Below are 18,647 nucleotides of genomic sequence, written 5' to 3'. Positions count from 1 at the left end.
TTTTAATGAAAATTGTCAAAACGCATTTAAAAAGTTAAAAGAAAAGTTAGTTGAGGCCCCAATCTTGCAATCGTCAAATTGGTCTTTACCCTTTGAAATTATGTGCGATGCAAGTGATTATGCGGTGGGGGCCGTGTTGGGAAAACGGGTTGACAAGAAACCCGTTGCCATATACTACGCGAGTAAGACTCTTTCGGATGCACAATTGAATTACACCAGGTTGTGGATGGAGATAGCCTAAGAACTTGTTATCTTTAGATGGTAATGATTTTCTAGAATCACTTAAAACCCTTAGGGTGTGGGGGGCGCTTTGCGGGGAGTCTAAGCGGGGAGTGGTTACCGCGCGGGGAGAGGTGCCGCCATCAAGGTTCACCGCATGGAGGGGATGGATTTGCAGTGAGAGGTTACCGCATGAGAGAGAGAGGAGAGAGTGATGGGGTGATTGGTTGTTAATGTGGGTCCACTCTTTTTCCACCAATCATATTTTTTTCTTCTTTTTTTATAAAAAATAATTTGTGTGAGTGGAGTGATGCCAACATTTGAGTGCAAAATGGGGACTTAAGAGGGGAGTTGACGTGGCGCGTGCTGATTGGATGTGTGTAAGAGAGGTCACTCCCCTAATAGAGGAGTGCCCCTCTCACCCTTAACTTCTTTCACGAAAATGTACTGTTTTTGAGAACCTAATATGTAGGGTGCAAGATTTGCATACAATTGTTTTTTCTACAAATGTCTTTTGAATTTGTACCCATCAAATTAAGACTACCTTGAAGTATTTGCTTGGTGATGCAAGATTTTTAGTCTTTTTCTAAGCAAGGATGTTAGCAACCTCAAAATGTGTATGTTCATATATCTTGTTAATATTTTTACATATATTTAACTACACGAATGAACCATTCTTTTCTTTTACGATTACGTATTTTTGTACTAGCATTTCTTATATTTATATGTTGTGGGTCCCTGGTATTGGTACTTTGGTCTCTAACAAATATTTACCTTAGCATTTTCAAGAAGAGATAATGATGGTAATTACCTTTAACTATTTTGCAATATTAAATGGATATGCTTATGTTGTAAATTTAGTATGAAATTGATAAACTTTTCATTTTATAGGGCAAGAAAGATGTTTGGATAATTTATTTTCAAATTTTTTGTTGACATTGCAGTTAAGGTAATGTGTTGGTTTTTGTCTAATTGTTAGATGTTCAGATCTTTTCTTATAAACGTTTTGTTTTGAATCAAGAATAATGTGTTTATAAATTAAAGAACTTTTAGATTTTTTTATGAACTAATACTAATGATTGTCTATATGGTTGATGATGGCATGGTAGATATCAATATATGAAGGGAAGCTTTTGAGTTAAGTTTTATGATAGTCAATTCCTTACCCAAAAGAAGGTTTAGGCCTCTCGTGTAAACATTAAGAATTTGGGATATGTTACTTGTTACACAATGTTTTGTTAACATTTGGAATATGCTATGGATCGAACTTATTATTGAAGTTATAATATTATGATTTCTACATTTACATTTATGGAATTTTTATTTAGTATTTTATATCGAAAATGTGATTTGTGACAAAATTATTTGCCACTGAAATAATATATTAAATTAACTGAAACCAATTTTACGACACAAAATTTGTGTCACTAAAACTAGTATATGGATATATATGATTACTCTTTAGAGGCATAAAAATGTGCCACTAAAGTCCTTTATTTATATCGTGGCAAAAAAAAAGTGACGCTAAAAGCACAAAACTTTTGTGTGGCAGATCCAAAAAGTGCCACTAAAAGGCTTTAGCGTCAGTGCTTCTAGTGGCACTTTTTTTGTGTGCCGCGCATTCCTAGATAGGTATTTAGTGGCACTTTTTTGTTTTGTTGTGGCACTTTTTGTATGTCACTATATGGCATTTTTTTGTAGTGACCACCACCGAAAAAGAGCTACTCGCGGTGGTATATGCATTGGATAAATTTCGGTCATATATATGGGGTAGTAAAGTGATTATTTATTCTAATCACACTGCTGTCAGGTACCTCATGGAGAAAAAGGATGCTAAGCCGAGATTGATTCGATGGGTATTGTTGCTCCAAGAGTTTGATTTGGAGATACGGGACAAAAAGGGTACCGAGAATGTGGTAGCGGACCACTTGTCCCGGTTGATGGTTGAAGAGGATCCTAAAGCTTTAGAGATCAATGAGTCGTTTCCCAATGAACATATTATGAAATTAGATAAGTTACCACGGTATGCTAACATTGTGAATTACCTTGTTACAGGTGACTTACCGGAACATTGGGATAGACGGAGGAGGCAACATTTCATGTCTCAAATCAAGTATTACCGGTTGGAAGAACCGCACTTGTGGAAAGAGTGTGCGGATCAAGTGATTAGAAGATGCATAGACGATGAGTAAATTCCAAGCGTGTTGCAGCATCTACATTCGGTGTTGTGGCCATTTTAGTGGCCACAAAACGGGTCATAAAGTGTTGAATAGTGGTCTTTATTGGCCAACTATTTTTAAAGATGCAAATGAGTTTTCCAAAAATTGTGTAGAGTGCCAGAAATTAGGGGGTATTTCAAAAAGGGATGAGATGCCCATGCAACCAATCCTCGTAGTCGACATTTTCAATGTGTGAGGTATTGATTTCATGGGCCCATTCCCCAATTCTTATGGCAATTTGTATATCTTGGTGGCCGTTGACTACGTATCAAAGTGGGTCGAAGCAATAGCCACTAAGACGAACGACCATTCCGTAGTTTGTAATTTCGTTCAAACCAATATTTTTTCAAGGTTTGGGATTCCTCGTGTCATCATAAGTGACGGAGGATCTCATTTTAAAAACTTTCGGTTTGGAAAACTCTTAAAACGGTTTGGTGTTGACCATAGAATTGCTACCCCCTATCACCCGCAAACATGCGGGCAAGTTGAGGTGTCAAATAGGCAAATCAAAGAGATTTTGCAAAAGACCGTGCGGGCGGACCGTAAGGATTGGTCAATTAAGTTGAACGATGCTTTATGGGCCTACCGTACGGCACATAAGACACCCATTGGCACTACACCTTACCTGTTGGTTTATGGTAAAAATTGTCATTTACCGGTCGAACTTGTGCATAAATCATTATGGGCTATTAAAGAGGTTAATGTTCAATATGATGATGCAGGTAAGGAACAGAAACTCAAGCTATGCGAGTTGGAGGATCTAAGAGAAATTGCATATGAATGCGCGTCCAATACAAAGATGGGATGAAGAAGGCGCATGATGCCAAGTTGAGGAAGAAAGAGTTCGAGATTGGAAAAAAGGTGTGGCTCTACAATTCGAAGCTCAAATTCTTTCCCGGAAAGCTCCGAAGCAAATGGATGGGACCCTATGTGATCACCCGGGTCGGACAATTGGGTGATGTTACAATCGAGGACCCGAAGGATGGGTCACGGCAAACGGTAAATGTTCATCGGCTAAAACAGTTTCTCGATGGTAACGAAAAGGTGGATGAAAACAAGGAATCGGCCGGTGAGCTTCGTGGTAAGCATCCCGGTTTATGAGGTTGAATGAAAAGGACCGGTAACATTTTGTGTAAAGTTATGTATAATTATTTAATTGTTTGAGTGCTTTGGATATAATTGTTTTCGTTTCATACTAACCCCTTGTGATTGTGTGAAGTCCGGACATTCCAAATGGATCTTGAAGACAAAAGGTATGTTTTTAGACTTATTTGTGTGTATTAGGGACAATACACGACTTTTTTTGGGGGGGAGGGGGGTGGTAGGGCCGTTAACGGTTTTCGCATTTTAAAAATTTAACTTATACAAAATCACAAAAAGAGTTTTAATAATTTTTAGGAATTTTTAATGTATATAGTTGCTTTATAAAAAGTTCATAAAATTTATCCTATTTTTCATAAAAATAAATAAATAAATAAAATTCAAAAATAAAAAAAAATTGATTTTATGAAAACCGTCACCGACTGTGAGACTGACCGTCGCCTACGGTCACTTAAAAGTGTCTGTCGCCCCAATTTTGCCATAGGCAGCGAGATTAGCGGTCGGCTACACCCACACTTTCCCGAGTCCGTCGCCGACGGACCACCTAACCGTCGCTGACGGTGCGTCTATATTCAGCCGACGCTGAATTGAGTTTGAACTTAGGACTCGAACCTAAACACTCTATTGGGTATCCAAACTTGACTCAAATCAATTTTTAACCACACAAGTGACCCGAAATCAGCCCAACATCATCTTAACTTTGATAATTTCCTGAATCGCTTGCTACTCTCTCTCTTATACTTCATCTTCCCCAAAAACTTACTCTAGAACCCTAAATTCTTCTTCTCATAACTTCATCAAATCTCCACCAAATCCAGTGATTCTTGAGCCTATCTTGCGTATTTTTTCGAGAGGAACAAAACCCCATCACGGTTTTCATTTATTCTTGCTTGTTTGCAAGATTTCTGGGCGTGATTTCTAGGGTTTTTGAAGAGTGTTCATCAAATTTCTTGCTTTGCACTTTTTCTTAGTTTTTCTTGATCAATCTACATCAAAGATATGAATTTCATTTAATTTATGTATGATTATTATATGAATTGTTGATTTCTTTCGAAATTTTAAGCTTAGTGTTTAAGAGTAGATTGTTTATCATAATGTATGATGTTTTAGCATGAATTTAAGAATGATTACTTGATTTGGGTGGGATTTGAACATGCTCTAGTATTAGTGATGTGATTACACTAGTTAGTTGCATGATTAAGCATAGTTGTGATGTTGAATATTGTTGAAACCATGAAACTTTGAGAAATTTTGTGAATAAACATGTTTAATTGATATATAGATGATAAGATGTGTGACTTTGGAAGTTTAAAAAGGCGATTTTACATCTAGTTATTGATTGAAATTCAACATTGCATATTATGTTTAAAGTTTGAGATTATCTAAAGATTTGGGTATGCTAATTGTTGTCTTGTCTTGTGATTGTAGCTATGTTCGGAGGAAGAAAGAAAGCAAAAACTTCCGGGCAAGGTTCATCTTCTGGAGCCGGTTCAGGCTCAGGGCAATCTCAAATACGTTGGGAACAGTTAAGTAATGTAGAAGAAGGTGATGGGCAACTCTATAGACAAGATTGGGATTGGGAGGAGGCCAAGAATAGTCGGTCGGCCTCAGTTTGGAAAGACGAAAAACAAAAGGCTCTTTCCCGGTACCAAAACAAGAAATTAGAGGCGAAGATGTGGAAGATGAAGATGGTCACGGGTGTTTCAAAGCCCGTACCCGATAGAGTAGTATGTGAGCGTACGTTGAATGTCGAAGAATTCCGCAAAATCGGCATAGTTCAAAGGTTTGAAAAGATTGGGTGGGAACGAGTACTCGATTGGTGCGAGGATATCACCACCCGGGTGTATTTGGGCGCGGTTTGTGAATGGTTGTCTACTCTACGGTTTGAACATTCTGATGGGCCGGCTCCTACGTGGCAGTTGATCGGCAATATTGGCAAGAATCAAATGATTATGTCATTTGAGCACACGAATGCCATCGCAAGATTTGATTCGCTTGGGGTTGAAGCATATGATTACTATGACTACGACCATTTTCTGGATAACAAGGCAAACACGGCTGATCTGGATCAAATGCTAGCATCGGTATTGCTAGGTTCTGGGGGTGCAGGGGAATCCAGAAATGATTTGTCTTTGGAAGGTAAAATATTACAAGGCATTTCATTGGAGAATGTTATGGTGCGGTTTGGGGACCGCGAGACAGTGAAGGCACCCGACTGTCGGGTCTTACATTCGTTGTTGTATGCGACGCCAAGGCTATCATGGCATCAAATTGTGATGATAAACATGTGGGATACAAGGGAGTCGTTCAAACGGAAGATGATCCCTTACGTGAGGTTGATCAGTGCGATGATTTTGCAGCAAAACGCATTGCCCTAAGAATCGTTGTGGGTGTCTAAACCCATCGATCAGTTTAACTTCGCCTCCATGAAGCGGCATTGGAGGATAACGGTTAAGGTGTTTGGTCATCTTCACACAGTTGAGGATGAACAAGGAAACAGTTACAGGTTCACTGATCGGGGTGATGATGAAGAAGGTGATGAAGATGAGGAGATGGTTGATATGGAGGATGAGACGGAGCCTCCCGGTCCACGGGGACCAAGGCAGAGATACAGGTGGAAACATCGGGAAATTTCTGCCGATGTAGCAGACTTTGTGAATCAAAGACAGGGGCCGACGTACCAGAATTGGAACCACGGGCAATAAGCGGTTTATGATAACGTCTCGGCATGTATAGGTGAGGGAAGAGAATATGAGGTAAGAAGGAAAGGATGGGAAGAGACGTACGGGGCGTACACGCAAGAACAGTGGGCTTTCCAAGCATCCTTTCGCGAGAGGATGGAGAAACAAATGGAGGAACAACAATTGCAACAAGCACTACAAAGTCACAAATGGAACACTTGTTACAGTTGCAAGAGGAAGATAGGGCCCGAAGACGGGCATGGGAGGAAGATGAGGCAAGGCGTCAAAACGAACAAAGAGAATTGGAACAACGCCGATGGAGAGCTTTATGTGTTTCTAACCAAATGGCTATTAATAATGCCAAGGTGCTCCATGATCAGGAGCGACATCAAAAAGACAATGAAGCCAGTCTCCCTTATTCCGAACACTCGGGGTGGACCGATTACCCCAATCTCCCCCATCCACGAGGCCCATCCGATCCAACCCCTCACTGGCTTGAGGCAGTAGGCTCCAGCTTCATTCCGATTCCTTACCAACCAACACCTCAAGGAGAGCAGAGTCCACTCGATAACTATAGGGAGATGTTTGAGGCCCTCACTGGTTATCAATACCAGCCAAACCCGCCAGTTAACCCCAACGAGCGATATCAGCGGTAAAGGCAAGGTATGTTTTGTGTTCTTGTTGTTGTTGTATATTTTGTTTACTTTAGTTCTATTTATTTATTTATTTATTTATTTCTGCCTGGTTAAATGAACGTTGTGGGTGTGTTCCCTATATAACCCTCACGAGACCTACTCGTCCTCCCAAGCTATTGGGGGTTTAAAAGGGCTTGTTGCATAAGCTTAATGCAACCGTGATTCCTACGAAAGTGAGTTAGGTTTGTTATTGTTATAAATTATTTTCCACATAAATCAAAGTGAAATAACGTATGGCTTGGTAATATTTTCATAAAAGTGGTAGAACTAGGTAACTAACAAATTTTGATGGTTGTGAGAAGCATGCTTCTACACAAGGGTTAAGATTTGTAGGTGCATTGTGTTCGTGGGACAACCGTTTTCTTGAAGAGAAGAAGAGCACATGAGGAATGAGCTAAAAAATCAGGTGCATACGTTTCTTTTTACTTTTTATTTTTAGTTAGCAAATAAGTGGATTGTAAATTGTATATTATTTTTCCGGGGTGAAATTTTGGGGAAGTTAGTCGTGTCACATCCCTTGTATGCCTTAAAAAAACTCTACTTCTTACACATTGAGGACAATGTTTACCTCAAGTGTGGGGATGGGGGAGTAGTAAAAGTTTTCGATTTTGACCCGTTCATTTAAACACTACACATTGAGGACAATGTTTACCTCAAGTGTGGGGATGGGGGAAAATTTCAAAAAATTTTCAAAAATGTCTTGTTTCAAAAGCGGTCTTAAAGCACAAGTAACTAAGTCAAAGAGGGATGCCACAACCCATTTGGTCTTTTGTCAGGGTCAAGTTCAAATTAATAGCACGGCGGGTATTTAGCGGGTGGTTATTTGGGAATAATCCGCCTAAGAAACTAGTATTTCATGCATGTCACATACCATACCCTTTTAGATAGGTGAGGTTTTGAGCCACTTTTATATCATAGATTACATACCTATGTTTCTTTGTTTGAGTGGACCATTAGTCATGTATTGTAGAACTTGCAACTTTTGATACGTTTGAGACCATAGACCGAATACAAGCACGAGAATGATTAAGGCATTAGGTAAACCTTTTTCCTTTTACACCATTTTCATATCCTTAACCAAAAATTATCCCCTAGTAGCCAATTTTGAGCCTAATCCTTTCGTTTGATCACCCGATAGCCCATAACTTTAAACCTTTTTCTGTTAAACCCGTGTGATGGAAATTCGATTATAGGAGTCGTTTTTGTATAGTTATATTTGATTGTTTGCATATAAAAAAAATCAGAAAATGTTATGAAAAAGAAGTGAAAACCATTTAGAAAAGAACAAAAAGATGTGTTAGTAGTTGTTGAATAAAAGGGCGAAAGTTGTTGCCTCATAGCTGATGTTTACATTTAGTTTTGTCTAGTTTAGTGGTTTGTAATAAAAATCAAATTTTCATCACCTTAGCCACTTTAAATTCTCCTATTTCCTACCCTTAGCCTAGCCCCGTTACAACCCTTATAAAGACCTTTTGACTTGTGCTTAGTATTTGTGTTTAGTGGTGGAGAATGATTGAGTTGCAAGCCTCTCCGGGTACGTGTTCTAATCGGTTTCGAGCGATTAATTGTTTAAGTGCTAATACATTATAAATATTAGCCAATTTACAAGCCGAGTGGAGAGAACATTGTGAGGGATGTGCATGACTTGTTGGTTTCACGGGCGGGTTCATCTTGGATAACAATTTTATATGTGAATTCACTTTACCGTTAAATATGTTGAAAATTGTAAAGAATTTGAATTTTTGTATGACAATAGACCTTAAGCTTAGTCTCGGGGATGGGGAGTGTGTTCTTTGTTCGACCCACGTGAAAGTGAAAAACATATTTGCTGGAGGACAAGCAAAAGACAAGTGTGGGGATGTGATACGTGGTCGAAAACCGGTGCTTGTAATTGTTTAATTTGATGTTTTTACACAAGTTTTAATTTCGAATAGCCTACTTTTGATTAGATACTTGTTTTGCAGGTCTAGCAGAGTTTAAGGAGCTTTTCGGGAGCTTTACGGGTCACCGGGACAAAAAACGAATTATCGGAACGCGAAACGGGTCAACCGGACTCAAGAAATGAAAAAAAAAACAGAAAGATGGGATTCCAGGCACCGTCGCCGACGCCCACATGGGCCGTCGCCGACGGTATGTGTAAAGCTCCGTCGTCCGTTTTGTACGTAGACAGCAACTTTGGCCGTCAGCCATATCAACAAAAGCATGCACCGTTGCCGACGGGGCTTCAGGCCGTCGGCGACGGCTCCCCTATCTTGCAAACACGAAATTGTTGACTTTTTGGGTTTTGGACGAATCAAAACATGGGGGGCCATCATTATACGGGAGTTATACATCCTTGGAGTTTTTTAAAGTGATCTTGGAGCCAAGACCAACAATTTTTCATCACCAATTCACCATCCATCATCACTATCACCCGAATCATAATCCGAATCATCACCATCTTTCACAATCATCAATCCATCACTAATCCTAATCAACTATACATCATCTCTATCATCATCATTCACCAAAACCCTCAACATCTGTCACTTCCCCATCATTCAAGCTTCAAGATGTTCCAAGTCAGGTCCCAATCATCCGGTGATCGAGTTTCTTCAACCATGAGCGGCTAATCACCTTGGTTTCACCCCGGTGTAGGTAGTTGTTAAATTTAGGGTTTTGAATTGTTCTTGATTCAACTTTGTGACAACTTGTATTGATTTTTGAAACTTTTGACAATAGTTTACATTTGTTTCGTATTCGTAAATTGTCGAACGATGTTAAAAGTTATGACTTTACGAAATGGTTATGTGTAGTTATGCATTGTCTTGGTTAGGTTTTACGTGTGTTGATTACAAAGTGCATTCTTGTCCGTTCTTTGAAACGTTGATAGTCATTGGCACCTAAGTCACGGTACACTAAATCCGCTAATCGTATACAATTGAGTTGAATCTAAAAACTTGTAGAAACCCTAGGTTGGCAATTACCGAAACCGGGTGTGAACCCTTTTTCTTATTATTGTTTAGTAATCAATTTTTCTCGCAATCGTTAATCATTTGTCGTTAATCAATTAAATCAATTCCATTAGTTTAAATTCACATCTTTCAACAAAACAAAAATACAAAATATCATAGCAAGCTTCATAATTTGTGACACTTTTTGATAATTCAATCGAATCCATTCACAAACCACATGCTCTTCGTGGTTCGACCCCTTGCTACCACTAGCTATTTGTTAAGGGTAAATAGGGCTTATAAATATTATCTTTGACCGGAGCGCGACACTCCGATCACTAACCTACCTTATCAGTTCTATCTTTCCTACTCTTAGCCTTTACACTTTTTCTAGATGTAGACTTTACACGTTTGCTAGGGGTGGTCTGTACACCTTCTACCTTTTCACCTTCACTTGCACTACCTTCACAAGATCCTTCATAACTGTCACACCCCAACCGATGGCGGAAACATCAAGGCATGGCAATGAGCGAAACAGATTGTCCAGAAGTTTCCATGACAATTATCATTACCAATCAATTTAAAATAACATGTCCCATACCATGTCTCAAAAGGAAAATAAATTATTACAGACAAAATCTAGGCAATTAGTTCTGTTCCGACAACTCAGATTCAAATTGTACAGACAACTATTTGTTGGCCTCTAGCACCTTATTCTAGCCTCGTTTTCCTAGCAGATAAGTATCCTAAACACCTGTCACATACGTTAAAATAAAGTTAATACACATAGTGTAAAGGCGAGTATACAAGTTTGATAATAGCATATAGAGTTCGAAGTAGTTTACGCATAACCAGCACGTACACAGAGGAAAACGAAGCATGTTAGTTATCGACATGAACCTATCGATACCAATGACTGCGTGTTGACTGCCTAAGGCAGTTCGTAATACATGATCACCACTGTAATCCATGCAAATAATTGTCCTTAACAACCCCCGTGTGAACGGGTGCTGAGTCCAAACTATAGTACTATCGTCGTTAAGGCAGGTAGACAGCATTCCATGTGTAAACATAACAAACAAGCATTCATTAAGTCACGTATAACATGCGGTATCGGTTAGCGTTAAAAGTATTGACTAGTGTGTCCGATTGTGATTTAGAATAAGTAACGTATGTAACACCCAAAAATGCGAAGGCAAAAAGGGTTCGAGTATATTCACAGCGGTTGATGGATTGAAGGGAGCGCTTAGAGAGTAAGGTTAGCCTGAACAGATTGATAGCATAATGATAAGAGACGCGTAAAACGATGCAAGTGTTTTCTGGGTCGGATAGCTGTTCAGTCGGATGGTAATCTGATCGGACAGTCGGTCGTGCAGTGACCATTCATTCGGACAGTGATCCGGTCGGATAGTAGTCCGGTCGGATGACTATTCGAGTGAATTGTTTCTTCCTTTGAGAAGGATGTGTTTGTGTATGATGGTTTGACTTTTGAGGCTTTTGTTGTAGCATTTGAAAACATTGAAGTATCTCTGCCCTTCAGGTCGGTCGATCGGACGGTCGTCCGATCGGACGGCAATCCGACAGGTTGACACTTCAGTGAGAACAAGTTCACAGCAGGTTGTCACTCGATCGGACAGCAGTCCGGTCGGGTGGCACCCTTAGTGCATTGAACATGTTTGAAAATCGTTTAAGTGTTAAAGTCAAGTATCTCATGATCTGAAGAGAATCCGGTCGGATGGTAGTCCGGTTGGATAGCAATTCGTTCAATACTCAACTTCAGATAAATTTGGTTAAGTGTGGGACCCAAGGTGTAAGCCGTTCGGATGGCCAGTCGCTCGGATGGCGGTCCGTTCGGATAGTAGTCCGGTTGGATAGCTTTCCGTCCTGGTCGTTTCGTTCGTCTTTCACTTGGCTGTCTTGATTGTTTGTAGTTTTATCAAGACATTTTGTCAACGTGTTAACCAACAGAATCTCATCTTGACCCAGTGGTCCGGTCATACACGAATCACCCTAGTTCGACCAGTCAACCGGTGCAAGGCGGTTGTTCTTGGTTAACCCGAAATCAGTGGTCTCGTGTGTAGAATCCAGATCTTGAACTAGCACGACACCAAGAATGAGTAGAAGGCTAGAACAAGGTCCGATTCTATCGGTGTTGAGTGCCTTGAGTGTAAAAGTTGAAAGAAGGTTAGAGACGATCTCCCAATCCTTTTTCACCATGAATATGTTTAGATCTATGCAAGATCTTTGTTTATTGGTGTGGAAATCGGTTAGATCTAAGTTGTTCTTGGTGGATTGAAGCCAAAACATGAAGTTCCCAAGAACACCATGATGACATCATCCTAGAACACCTCAAATCTAGTGATTTCACGGTTAAAAGTCAAGATTCAAAAGATAGAAAGGTGTAGGAGTGCGTGTAGATTAAGGAAGTACAAGATTTAGGACGAGATCTTACTTGATTTGAGAGAAATCGAAGAAAAGGTGGGGAGCACGGGCTGTTCGGTCAGAGAGTTGCCAAAAGTAGAAAGAATGAAAGTGACATGGGTATTTATAGGATTCAAAAAGAGGAAAGGTGGGTCGGTCAGACGACATCTCACCCAGGTGACAGCCCGGTCGGATGGCATCTCGACCGGATGGCAGCACGGTCGGATGGCGGTCCGGTTGGCAGGCATCTGGTTCGAGTATCCGGTGCGACGATTTTTGATATTTCGATTTCGATTACGAGTGATGCGAATACAATAGAGTTTCCTATTCAAATTACTTTTAATCCCAACCACTCATATCTCGTACTATCTCTTCTCCAGTAATTATCATACTAAATCAACATACAATCATCCTTATTTCGTATTCGTTCTGCGATTGCGATTGAGTTCGATTGCGATTCAATTGATTATCACACACATAATAGAAATAAACATGCACAAGTAACACATAAGGCACACACACACATATAACAATAACCAAAATGTGAAATTCGAGTTTGCGAGGGCGATGTTGATTAGATTAGTTCGTCTAGCGTTTAGGTAACTTTATCGCATTGTTACTTCCTATTGTAAAGCAATTTGTAGCGATAAATATGCACCGACTACTACGATTATAATTAATTACTCCACATAATACAACTGACGCAAAACACAACATAGACTAATGATGTGTGTAAAATGCAACATATAAATCACATCAATTAAGGCATAAAACTAACCCCTTTTTAAGTACTAATGTTGGAAAAAGAGTGTTTTTGTCTTTCTTTTGTATTTTCAGGATGAAATGAGCTCAAATTCACAAAAGAAGCAAAAAGACAACTAATTCTAGCATAAATACAAGAAAAGGAATAAAAGTAGACTGCCCGGACCCTCAACGGCATCCTCCAAGGCAAAGAAGAGAAAGCAGAAGACTGAACACGCCCCGTGTCCAGCGGACACGGGGCCGTGCCCAAGAAGCAGCATAAAAGACAAACCTATAGAAGCTTCCATTGCCCACCACGGGGCCGTGTCCAGCGGGCACGGGGGCGTGGTGAAAGTACAGCAGGCGCATTAATTGTAATTGCGAATTACAATTAATGAGGAGAGAGAGTGTCAGACGGGCACGGGGGCGTGTCCAGCGGACACGGGGCCGTGCCCAGCCTTCTGTTCTGCCTATAAATAGGAGTGCTTGGTTTCATTCAATCTCATCCCTTGGCACACCACCTCTCTCACACTCCATCCACCACCCACCACCACCATAACACCATCATCCACCACCATCATCCATTGTCCATCATAGAGTGTGTGAGTCGTCTCGGGATCCAAGATTGATCGTAAGAGTTCTTGACAATCAAGGCCATGTTTGCCTAAGTCTCTTACATCACTTGGTGAAGACAAGTGTTTAGTATAATACTTTTCATTTTTAATCTTTTGCACTTTTTATTTGGTTTTGTATTAATGACTTTAATAACTAGTTACTTATGTTGAAGGTGATCTTTCCTTATCGTTTGTCCGTGGTTCTTGGCGTTATTTTACTGTCTATATAAAATAAAAGATTTTCACCATTCATATCTCCACGGTCTATATGGAGGTATGTTGGCTACCTGGTCGGGGGTTAAGGGAACGGTTTGGTAAGGGTCTTGCCCTTGTTCAGCGTTTAGAGGTCCTGCTTGGGACCTGGGTCAAATTTAGTAGGATCTCCTTCAATGCTCATAGGTATTGGATGGCGGGGATCCAAACTCTTTGACCCCCTCATAAGTTAACTACTATTAATACTATAACCCGGCTATTTAGGACTGTATCCCTGCTGAATCAGACTACTTAGCCGAGGGTAACGTCACCGCCGAAAGCGGGGCCTACCACAATTTGCATTAATAACTTAATTCATTATCTTTCAATAATCCGACCCTTTAGGATTGTATCCTTGCTGACTCAAACTACTGGGTTGAGGGTAACGTTGCCTTCAAAAGAGGGGCCTACTACAATAACTAAGATAATTTCTTAAACAAGTGCAAAAGTGCGAAAATAATCAAAGGTTATACTGATACACGTGTCGGATCCAAGTGATTCATCTTGTCTATCTGTTTTTATTTTATTTTATTTTCAGCATTTAGTTAGTTTTTACTTTCTTAATTTAAAAAACATTTTTCTAACTTTTTGATTTGATTAGACGTTGAGGATAAACCGGTACTAAAAGCTCTTGTGTCCTTGGACGACCTCGGTATCTTACCAACACTATACTACGTCCACGATGGGTGCACTTGCCCATATGTGTGTTTAGTGTTAGTAAATATCGTGTTTTTATAAATTTAAAACTTGGCTAAAAGTGTAAAAAGGGCTTAAATATACATCTAAAATATATCGCACTACACACGCATCAAGTTTTTGGCGCCGCTGCCGGGGACACAAGGATTTTAAGAAAGTTAGGAATCAACGGCCTAATCATATTTTTACTTTTCTTTTTAATTTTTAGGATTTTTCTTAATTTTTCAGCTTCTGCAGAGCTCAGCACGGGGCCGTGCCTGGTCGGACACGGGCTGTGCCCAGCATTGTTACTGGCAGTTTTTGTTTTCCAAGTTACAGAAGGCTGACCACGGGGCCGTGCCGGTGCAACACGGGGCCGTGCCCAACTTCCAGTAACTGGGGATTTGGGAAACAATCACTGAAACTCCGACCACGGGCCGTGTTCGCTCAACACGGGGCCGTGGTGAACCTTCTGACCAACATTCTTTTCTGTTTTTATTGCAGGACTTGGAACCCGACGCCAACCTTACGTAGTGTATGAGCTCCAGTTCCAATAAAGACATAAAAGAACCACTAGAAGAACCCGAACGCTTTCTCAGAAAAAGGTTGAAAGCCAAAAACCAAGAGAAGGTTTCGGGTGATCCACCTCCAATGGCGGACCAACGTACCCTTATGGATTATCTACGACCCACCGTAGGTAATCTAGGCGCCGCTATCAATGCTCCGAATGTCGAAGCTAATAACTTCGAACTCCGGCTGCATTTGATACAAATGCTCCAAAACTCCGCAACCTTCCATGGGCTTGCGGACGAGGATCCCCATCTACATATAACTAATTTCTTGGAAATATGTGATACCTTTCGGATCAATGGAGCATCAAACGACGCCATCCGCCTCCGTATGTTTCCCTTCTCACTAAAAGACCGAGCGAAAGCTTGGCTCAACGCCCTCCCAGCTGGATCGGTAAACACCTGGGATGAACTAGCCCAAAAATTTCTATATAAGTATTTCCCTCCCGCTAAAACTGCTAAGTTAATGACTGAAATTAATACATATTCACAAGAGGACGGGGAATCCTTATATGAAACTTGGGAAAGGTTCAAGGAGCTATTACGCAAGTGTCCCCATCACGGCCTCGCAATATGGCAACAAGTATCCACTTTCTATAATGGATTGTTGCCACACACTAGGCAGACACTTGATTCTAGCTCCGGGGGACTTTTAGGTAATCGACGCCCACACGAAATATATAATCAAATTGAGGAAATTGCTCAAACCAATTTTCAATGGCACACCCCCCGGGGAAATGAGTCTATCGCCCCGGGCGCCCATAAGGTCGATGAAAGCACTTCTTTACAAGCCCAAATCGAGGCCCTTTCTTCAAAAATAAAAAAATTGGAAATGACAAAAACAGTCTCGGTTATGGCTTGTGAAGGGTGTGGTGGGTCACATGAAAATTGGAGTTGCATGAAAGAAACAGACGATCAACAAGAAATGGTAAACTACATTGATAATAGACCTAGGCCGTCGGGTCCCCCAGCGGGAACTTACAACCAAGGATGGCGAAACCACCCAAACCTTGGTTGGAGGGAACCCGGCAAGAGTAGTAACCAACAAACCCAACGAACAAACTTTCAGCAACCAGGAAATGAGTCACAAAATTTCACTCAACAACTAAGTGGACGAGAAAGGTTCGAAGATACTGTATCTCGCCTCGTCTCCGACACTGATAAGAAAAACTCGGAAAGGTTTCTACAATTAGAATCAAATTTTAGAAATCAACAAGCTAGTATTCAAAACATAGAAAAACAATTAAATCAAATAGCTCAAAATTTTTCCGAGAGACCACAAGGCGCATTACCTAGCAATACCGAAACGAACCCAAAAGCGCAAGTTCACCTCATCACACTACGGAACCGCACCGTAGGGCCTGCAGAAGTGCTGCCACCAACGGAGGAAACAATACCCACACCTCTGCAGGAAAAGAACTCCCCTCCGTCACCAGAGCCTACCAAGGCTCCTCGAGTTCCATACCCCGGTAGGTTAATTCGTCAAAAGACCAATGAGCAATTCGCAAAGTTCGAAAGTCTGCTAAAACAATTGCATGTCAATATTCCTTTTATCGAAGTCCTAACCCAAATGCCCAAGTACTCTAAATTCATGAGGGACTTCCTTACACATAAAAAGAAAATTGAGAACTTGCAATTAGTTAATTTAGGCGAAGAATGCTCTGCCCTCGTACTCAATAAACTTCCCCAAAAGAAAATCGATCCCGGAAGCTTCACGATTCCTTGCTCAATAGGGGAATCACCTGTTCGTAGGGCTGCAAACGAACTGAACTTTCAGCGAACAGTTCATGAACCATTCGGCGGGAAGTTCGTTTGTGTTCGTTCGTTTAATAAATGAACGAACACGAACAAAAAATTTCGTTCGTTTAGTTAAATGAACGAACATGAACAAAGGCCATGTTCGTTCATTTGTGTTCGTGAACGTTCGGTAACGTGTTCGTTTACGTTCGTTTGTGTTCATTTGTGTTCGTTTGTTTATGTTCGTTTGTATGTTCGTGTTCGTTTGTGTATAGGAATATATACATATATATATATATTATTTAATTTTATTACCCAACTTATATTCTATCGTTTGTTTATGTCATATGTGTTGAGCTTACTTGATGATGGTTGGACGAATTCAAGTTTATTTTGGTTATAGACGATCTCAAGGTTATTTTGGTGGATTAAATGGAGACTTGAAGTGTAAGATGAAGTTTTGAGACACTACTTTGTGTTAGTTATGTTTATAAAAATTATATATTAAGCTACTCAAGTTTGGATAATTAGCTTGGTATATTTTGGGTGGATCTACTTAGTGTTTTTTTTTTTTTGTTATGATCATCTTCGAAAGTAAATATATGTCCGTTTGTGTTTGTTTATGTTCATTAACGTTTGTTTGTGTTCGTTTGCATCTGTGTGCGTTCATGAACGTTCGTTTGTGTTCGGTACCTAAATTAACAAACGAACACAAACGAACACGAACAAGTTCATTTCCTTAACAAACGAACACGAACAAAAAATCTCGTTCGGTAAGTGTTCGTGAACACATGAAATCCTTAACAAACGAACATGAACAAGACCGTGTTCGTGTTCGTTCGGTTCGTTTGCAGCCCTACCCGTTCGTAATGCCTTAGCCGACCTTGGGGATAGCATTAACCTCATGCCCTCATCAATGTTTAAAAGATTCGGCTTAGGAACCACAAGCCCTACAAAAATGAGCATACAACTCACTGATCGACCCGTCAAATTCCCACAAGGTGTCATCGAGAATGTCTTGGTAAAGGTAAGCAGATTCGTTTATCCAGCTGACTTTGTCATACTCGATATGGAGGAAGACACCGAGGTCCCCCTTATACTAGGGAGACCCTTCCTTGCCACCGCCCAAGCAGTGGTAGATATGAATGACGGGACACTCACCTTGAGGTACGGGGATGATGAAGTGAAGTTCGGGGTTGGGAAGAGAATTGAGGACGACGACCCGGTCAATTACATGAAGGTTATTGATTCGAGCTTGGATGCTGCTCTCCGACGGTGTAACATGGGACGCCAGACATCCCACTCAGAAAACATATAACCTCGCATTGGGTCTAGCCAAGGACCCTTATAAACGTGGCGCACCACGGAGGCATTCCGCGGAACTATCCTTAGTTAGTTTAATCTTTTAGTTTTAATTTGCAGAATAAAACACACTCATGGTGGTAATGGATGAAAGAGGGAACAAGAAAAATGGACCCATGCACAAAGAACAGAGCAACCCGACACAAATCTCCGTCACAGAAGGCTCAACACGGGCCGTGCCCAACCAACACGGCCCCGTGCTGAGCCACCTGCAGAAAAACACCCAGTTCAGGTAACTGGACACGGGCCGTGTTCAGCGGACACGCCCCCGTGTCCAGGCTTCTGTCTTAACTCTTTAATTTCTGTTACTGGCACCTGACCACGGGGCCGTGCCCGGTCACCACGGGGCCGTGTCCAGGAAGCCAGTAACATAAATCTTTGCCTTTTAACCCACTTTTACACATTCTAATCAACCGAAAATATTATTT

General features: G+C 40.7%; 1 non-coding gene across 1 annotated transcript; it reads right to left on the bottom strand.

The window, feature by feature from the left end:
- Positions 1-15,580: 15,580 nt before the first annotated feature.
- On the bottom strand, positions 15,581-15,687 carry LOC118489916. The gene has a single exon (XR_004887928.1). It is a non-coding gene; the product is annotated as a small nucleolar RNA R71 (small nucleolar RNA).
- Positions 15,688-18,647: the final 2,960 nt, after the last annotated feature.

Source organism: Helianthus annuus, chromosome 2 (assembly GCF_002127325.2).
Source record: "Helianthus annuus cultivar XRQ/B chromosome 2, HanXRQr2.0-SUNRISE, whole genome shotgun sequence".
NCBI lineage: Eukaryota > Viridiplantae > Streptophyta > Magnoliopsida > Asterales > Asteraceae > Helianthus > Helianthus annuus.
The sequence above is the reverse complement of the archived record's forward strand: the minus strand, read 5'-3'. Positions and strand labels throughout refer to the sequence as shown.